Here is an 8,097-nt window from a genome sequence, read left to right as displayed (position 1 = left end):
AAATCTAACCTCTTGCTCCCGAGTTTTAAAAGGGAAGGAAAACAAGTGAAACGTAAGTAAATTAGTTTCACTTCCCTTTATAATCATGCCCCCGAGTTTTTAAAAGGAGCGAAAACAAGTGTTTATGAATATAAATTTAACAATCTTTCGCTCCAAAATTTTTACTCCAAAAATGGGATAAAAGTACTTTACCTCCTAAACACTTCCTTCCTTCCCATTAAAAAACTCGGGAGCCAGTCCTTAAATGTCTTGGGACCTCTCTTTTTATAATGTTGACAATTGACATGATATATTTCAGCATAAATTAAATTCTCAATCTAGTGCATTTAAATGGTTGTTTATGTTGACAGGTCAAAATCTAAGAGTTCTCTATGTTAGCATTGAAATATGTATATATAATTATTGGGTTGTGTTTTCCGGGGGCCTAGATAAATTTTACCTAAAACACTATTGAGGTCACATCTATATTTCAAATGTGGCCAGATTCAATCTTTATTTTTTATGTTCCGCATATATTTTCTGCGAAAAGGGTTTTTTGCGTTCCGAGGAAGGGAGAAACCCTTTTCGCGGAAAACATTCACGGAGCGTGAAAAAAAGATTGAATCTGAACTTTTAAAATATAGATATAAGGGTTTTGAAGTAATATGTTAAATAAAGTTTATACAGCCCCTACATATTAGGGATTAAAAGCCATAATTATTAAACACATATCCAAATAGGAAATAAGAAATCAAAACCAAGTAATTCAATAAAATTTATAAGATGTACAGAAGCCAAAAACTACACCCACGACGAACAATGACAGATAGAATAGATATCTGCACATAGTTTATCATCCACATGTCAACTAACATTGTTTTTTCCCCATCATTTGTAAAGTGATATTTCACGAAAAAATTTTAAACTAATGCAAGCACTACTAATTTATCTATCCATTAACGAGAAAAGTTTGCGACTAATTTGTCAATATGAATGATGATATCATCTATTTGTCAATATGAACTCCACAGGTACAAAGATAACCCAGCCCAGATAAGACCCATTACTCAAAAAAATATTACAATCTAGAAGCTGCGTATATTGTGTTTATTGTGTTTATATTATTTTAAGATGGGTCGTAATTCAACTTCTCAATATATACATGAGTGAGATGGCCAGAGAAGTTCTTGGAAAACATTAGGGAAGAGAAGCAAATTTCGAGTACTAACATAAACACGAAAACTTGTATAAAACATTACATAGAGTACTTGTATACCCCCAAGCACTTATTTTACCAAGTACATGAATGAAAAATCATGTGAAAGGCATACACAGGAAAGCTTGTATATATTATTCATACATAATTTTGTGCGCATGCGTTATGAAGCATCATATGATTTGAATGAGATGACAAAACCTGCAAACGTAAAATTCACAAACTATTGTTTACGCAAAAAGTTGGTGGGGGCCTTACAATATTATAACATACAGAGTGCAACCCAGTGACCAGAGGTCAGTTCTTTCATCAATATCTGCATGGCTAGGGCAATCCCATAACTCCGGAGCTCCAAAAGGTGCAAAGCAATGCTCAGATGCCCATTCCTATATGTATGAAAATGAAAGAAACCGATCAGGACCACTTTTAACAAAACAGCGAGGCTACGAATATTCTGATCTATCAGGTTGGAACAAATATGCTACCACGTTAGAACCATTCACCAGGTTCAATGATCGTGGAGAAAACAGATTTACATACAAATCTTTGTCACCTATTAACCTAAGCATTCACATAATTGCTGCACTCAGCTTTTTATGTTCATAAATATATAAGACATGCATTCTTATTGTTAAGGATCATATTTGTACTTTATAGTAACACAGTTAAAATTTTGTAAGTCTTTTCATGTGCTTTAATCTTGTGCTAGAATTGGCAAAAGCAGCGCTCTATTTCATGAAATTTAAGTCAAGGCCAACAGCCACTCAAGCTTGAACAAGAGTAGAATTAGACAGCATAATGCATGTAATATGCTCAATAAAGTTAACCCAGCAGAAAACATGAATGTCCAGAAGCAATATAGCAAACAAAATATACTAACATAGTGCATATTTGTAACTGTAAAGCCTCTGAACGAGATCGAATTTGCTTTCTTGCAGGACGAGCACTTCCAAAATCCATCAAAATCGCAAGAGGTGGCTGACCTTTCCTATTTGTTAAAAGAACATTACCGAGCCTGACATCATTGTGTGCGTATATGGAGGATCAAGATTGTGCATATGCTTGAGTCCTGCACAAAGCTGCACACCAGTTTTTTTCACAATGAGATGATTCTAGCACATAAATGCAAATGCAACAAATTGTTATCAAAGGACAAATCAAAAGCTATATTAAAGGCACTACTTATCTACCTGTCGAAAAATTTCAAGAACATCCGATGTAGGAAAGAACTCTTTCTTAGATTTCATCACTTTAGCATTGTCCAGTAGAGTTCCGTCCAAGTGCACTGGAAACAAAAAGTATGCTTCATGCGTCCAAGCTTGTTCCGGTGTGGCCTAGACAGTGGAACATGTTATCATTTTTAAAAAAATGATTTTGAGATAAAAGGTTTGCCTCCTTTCCACTTCTCAAACAAGTATACAAATCATGTACAAGTAAGCATGACAAGAGGAGGCAACTTCCAACATGCTCAAAGTAGCTACAATTCTGGATCGGATTATTCATTTTGCATGATGCATATGAAGAGACACATCATTAAGTGGTGTTTTAATTTATGTTAATGATTTTTTGAGTTTGATAAAAACTATTCTTTACTATTCAATGGTTACAGATCTCTTTCATGAGATGGTATTCCATTATAGTTAATCAAACAAGTTATGTGTTAGGTTACACACACTGTAGAGGGGGTGAATACAGTGTAAAGTACAATTAAATCGAACCTTAATATCTCAAGTAACAGAAAACAAACTTTATTGAAATAATAAACTTTGTTACAGTATGGAACAGTTACCTCTCAGTGATGAACAAATATCACGAGAGCTGCTAGGGTTACTGTAATAACCCCAATTTTTGGAAATTTTTGAAACCCTTATGAATAGTGTTTTTGCTGAATAGGAAAACTTTTCATGCCACACTATGTAGGGGTTCTGGTATGGATATTCTGAGATTTTATTAGTACTTTATATGGGATATAAGTGTATGTAAAGATCGTCAGAATCCAAATTCCGAACACTTTGATTTTCCCGGAAATCCACTAGATACGGAAAGAATTGAGTATAAGGTAACAGAATAAAAAGGATTTAAATAAAAGGATTATAAGAGAGGATCATAAAAGGATTAGAATGTATTGAGAAAGGTTAAGGAAACCCAAGTAATAAGATCCCGTGTATGATCCCTCAAACGAGAAACGAGAACGAAAGTTAAGCGAACCGTATAACAGATCAGCGGTCATTAGGCAAACAATTAGGAAGTTAATCAAAGGGATTAGAGAGGATGATGTCACCCAACCAATGAGAAGAGGACAAGGAGGGGAAGATGACATCATAGCATGACATAAGCATGACATGGGAAGGAAGGAGATGTGGTTGAAGTAGAACCACACAAAGTTAAGGCTAAAAAGGTAATTAACCAAAATAAAAACAAAATTTCATCCACCAAGCCAAACAAATCATTTCATCAAAACAAAAGAAATCTATTTCTCTTCAACAAAAGCTTGCTCTCGGCTTTTTACAATTTCAAAGGAAAGGATTTTCAAAATCCAAGATCCAAGCCTCCTAAATTGGTAAGATAATTCCCTAGTGTTCCTTATGCATAGATATGGCTATATTATGAGTTTAAGCATCCCATTCATTCTCTATCTTCTCCAATAAATCAATGAAGAAGATAATGAATAGTGATTTCAAAGTTTTTAACTTGATTTTCTTGCTTTTCCTTTAAGATCCAAGCTTTCCTAAGACTCCTCAAGGCTTCCTAAGGCTTCTTAGCTACTCACACCACTTCAAGGAAGGTATATCATCTCCAAACCCTAGCTTTAATTTGTATATTAGGTTGATTTTGGTTGTTAGAGTAAAGAGTAGCTTGAAACTTGTTTGTTTAAGAGTTTGGATTGGAATGGTGGTGATTGATTTGTTGAAATCTTAAGATTTGGTTAAAGAATGTAGTGTAGTTTAAATTCAAGTTTTAGGAGTAAGTAAATGGATTATAATGAGTTGGTTTGGGGCTGTTGTAATGTATTTTGGATTGGGTTGTGAATTGGGGTTGAATTGTGGTTGTTTTGAGTTGGTTTAAATTTGGGAAATCGCGTAAACATAGTCGTCGTAATGTCCGATTTACTTTAGACTGCTTTTGTTCATAACATTTGGACCCGAGAACTCCCTACTAGGTTTTGACCATTGCCATTTATAGATAGTTCATGTTACGAGCTTCGTTTTGATATGTGGTTCGTTGGATTCCGGTGAACGGTTTAGGAGAAATGGCCGTTTTAAGTAACGACGTTTCGCGAACGAACCCTTACCCCTCGCCTTACTTTGAAACATAGGTTAAAGACCTTAAAGGACTAATCGAAGTATGAAACATTTATGTAAGGTGTAATAGGCAGTTGGTAAGACACTCGCGAAGGAATCGCCTTAAAACTCGTAATGGTTAAATTATTAAAAATGGTGGAGCCGAGGGTACTCGAGTGACTTAAGAGAATCAGTAAGCGCAAAGCGAGCGTTAGAGTCTAAGTTGGTTAATGTATAGATTTACAAGTGACTTTGGTTTAATTCCAACTTACTTGTTGTTTATAGGTTACCAGACTCGTCCCGAGCTATTGTAACCCCCAGTCGCTCAGGCAAGTTTTCTACCCGTTATACTGTTGTTGTGATGTATATATGTATATGCATTATCTTGTGATAGATGCATGTTGGTTAATTAGCAAATTTTGCGATATATTGAAGCATGCTGATATGGTATATATATGCATGCCTGTTTCGTATTCTTGTCATATATATCTGTTGGTTCAGTTGATAATACCCATGCTAGAGAATAGCGGTAATTTGCATATACCCTTAGTATAGGGACCCAAAGGTGAAAACATTTTCTTAAACCGGGAGTCGAGGATCTCGAGTAGATTTTATATATAGTTTTCAAAACTATTAATCGAATAAGGTTTATTCGATAACTTTATTTTATTAATGAATATTATCTTGAATATTCATTCGAGGACTTATGACTCCTTTATATTATTTATTGAATATTACTTGGATATTCATTTGAGGATGTATGACTCCTTTATTTTATTTAATGAATATTATTTATAATATTCATTCGAGGTATTATGACTCCGCTTATTATTTATTAATATTCTTTATTTTATTAAAGAATAATGTTCGATAATCAAACTTACTTTTGATATTCAAATAAAGATATTACTTTTGTATAAGTATATCTTTGATTATTTATTATTCATTTCAAGTATAAGTTTTAAAACTTCTACTTCAATTATTTTTATAAAGATTATTCTTTATGGGAATATTATTTAAATAATAATATTCAGATATTTTCTAACATATTGGGACTGATTTATTTTATTAAATCAGCATCACCCCAAACATTCTTAAAAATGTTTACGAGTCTTCAAAATAATTTTTAAAAGTTAGAGCGGATCCCAAAACTCATTTTTTTTATTTAAGATCCTCCTTTCGAAGGGGATTTAAATACTCACTCAAAACCTGAGGGATCCGGCTCTGTGGTGTGTTTTATATTCGCAACAAGGTTGCTGTTTTGATAAATGAATTGATTACTTACCCAACACTCGGGAAGTAAAATCCTTGGAACAAGTTAATCCATTAACAGGCATCGCCTGGGAAATATCGGTGAGTTCTCCTTTCCAAATAGATACGACTTCTTGGTGGAGCCGTATCAACAAGTTTCTACTTGGGGAAAGTGGGGACGAGCTTTACGTTTCAGAGTCATGGATTTCATCTGAACTAGGAGTGGCGTAAGTGGCCGAGTAGCGCCGGCCCAGCCTTATTATATTGGCCCAAATGGCCTGAAAGTTCCGCTAAGGCGGTCCATTCCTTAGGAGTTCAGTGTTCGGTTGACAAGTAAATCCGACAGGTTCTCCTCTACATGTAGAAAATGGTAGGGTTGCACTACTACGACTGATCATCGTAAGTGGTCTTCCTGGCGCGGCAAACTCCCGTAATGAGTTCATCATCCAATTGGATATTTCTGCAACACTACCCAGAGCACTTCGATAGAAAGGCTACAGTTGGGCGATTGTTGAGTGTTGGCAGGGTCAAGTTTTCAAAATGATGTTTGCATCAAATGAAGTATCTCGTAACTTCATTTTATTTTGATGATATTTTAAAGATTTAATCTATTCAAATCTGGTCTTGTAGTCTCATCTATGTGATGAACTTTTGAAACTAATTATAACTTGAACGGTGGTAGCTCAAGTAGTATTTGGAAAAGATATAAGTATATTGGAGTATCTTATAACTTCATCTTTTAAACTTATATCTAGTAAATGATTATCTTATGCATGTTAAAGATTTTCAGAAAAACGTTGAGACAAGGTTAGATATATGAGATCACCTTGCAACGATATTTTTATACAGTTATAAACTGGAACTCTGTGTATATTATGCATGAAAGAGGACTTCCAAGATTTTGAAAAGTATATATGTATATATACTGAATATTTTACGACGTCATCGCATTAAGATATCAAACTTGGTTCATTTCTTTTGACCAAGACTTTCATGAGTACTATGAGAAGGCTCATATATTGTAAATTATTATACATATTATTTTGGTGGGCTTGCTGCTCACCCTTGCTTTCTTCTTTCATCACACAACATCAGATAGACAAGATGAACAGGACCAAGCTCCCAATTCGCGAGTGGATAGGAAACGTTTCGCAGTTTCCTGTAGGCGTTGATGTCGCTGTAGCTGAGGTAGGAACTACCAATAGGCTAGGCTTTCAACTTTTGATGTATCAGATTATGTATATTTATGAATTGTAATAATGGCAAAAAAATGTAAATTTATTCAGAAACCTGTTTAAGGTGTATTGGCATATAATTGTGGAATAAAATGACTTGTGATTATTTTTGGATATTCATCTCTGAGACTATAACTTGTGGTGTGTGTGTTTATTGTGGGGTCACAGTACAGAGTAGATGATTATTTATTAAGATTGGGTGATATTAAGGGAAATGGAACTCGTGACAACCCGGATCCCCGACCCCGGATTTGGGGGTGTTACAGAAATATGGTATCAGAGCGAAGCGTTATAAACCTCAGAGATGATGTGACGTAAAGATAATAAGTTCACTAAGATAATAAGAAATCTTGCCAAGTTCATAGTCGGGCTACCTAACGTAGTACTGACAGTTAAAACCCTTATGGGAACCCTTATAAATATCGTGATAGTAGCGTAGTTCGTTATCGTATATGGTAGCGGGACTCCGAACCCTGAGGTTGAGAAGTGACAACGCGATGATGTTTTATTACTTATTGGAGATCAGATTATGGATCCGATAGAGCGTCCTAACGCAGGACCGGATGATGTTGATATTGAGGATGTAACGGTTGAGGATGTTGTCCTAGAAGGGACAGTTGCTAAGGAGGATCTCATGGAGGATCCTGACAAGAATGAATAAAGGACCATTGAGGAATTGATGACTATGGTTAGGGAAACTACCAGAGGTAGGATTGGCCGGTCACTATCGGAGGTCCGTTCAAGTTTGTAAAGATAGCAGCCCCCTTTAACGCGGCTTACTCGTAAGACTGAGAAGTTTGAATGGACAGAGAAATGCGAGAACAGCTTTCAAGAACTGAAGCAAAGGTTGGTGACGGCCCCTATGCTGGCGTTGCCCGATGGAAAAGGAGATTTTGTGAAGTATAGTGACGCTTCGCACAAGGGCTTAGGGTGCGTGCTTATGCAGCACGGTAAGGTAATCGTGTACGCGTCAAGACAATTAAGGGAATATAAAATTCGATATCCCCACCCATGAGCTTAGGCTCGTGGCAATAGTTTTACCCTAAAGATTGGAGGCAGTACTTGTATGGAGAGAAGTGCGGGATTTACACAAACCATAGGAGATCTAGTACATTTTTACGTAGAAAGAGCTCAA

General features: G+C 35.6%; 1 pseudogene; it reads right to left on the bottom strand.

Moving 5' to 3' along the window:
* Positions 1 to 1,449: 1,449 nt before the first annotated feature.
* On the bottom strand, positions 1,450 to 2,698 carry LOC141680005 (uncharacterized; annotated as a pseudogene).
* Between the last annotated feature and the right edge of the window lie 5,399 nt (positions 2,699 to 8,097).

Source organism: Apium graveolens, chromosome 8 (assembly GCF_009905375.1).
Source record: "Apium graveolens cultivar Ventura chromosome 8, ASM990537v1, whole genome shotgun sequence".
Lineage (NCBI taxonomy): Eukaryota > Viridiplantae > Streptophyta > Magnoliopsida > Apiales > Apiaceae > Apium > Apium graveolens.
This window is presented reverse-complemented; position numbering and strand designations above follow the sequence as displayed.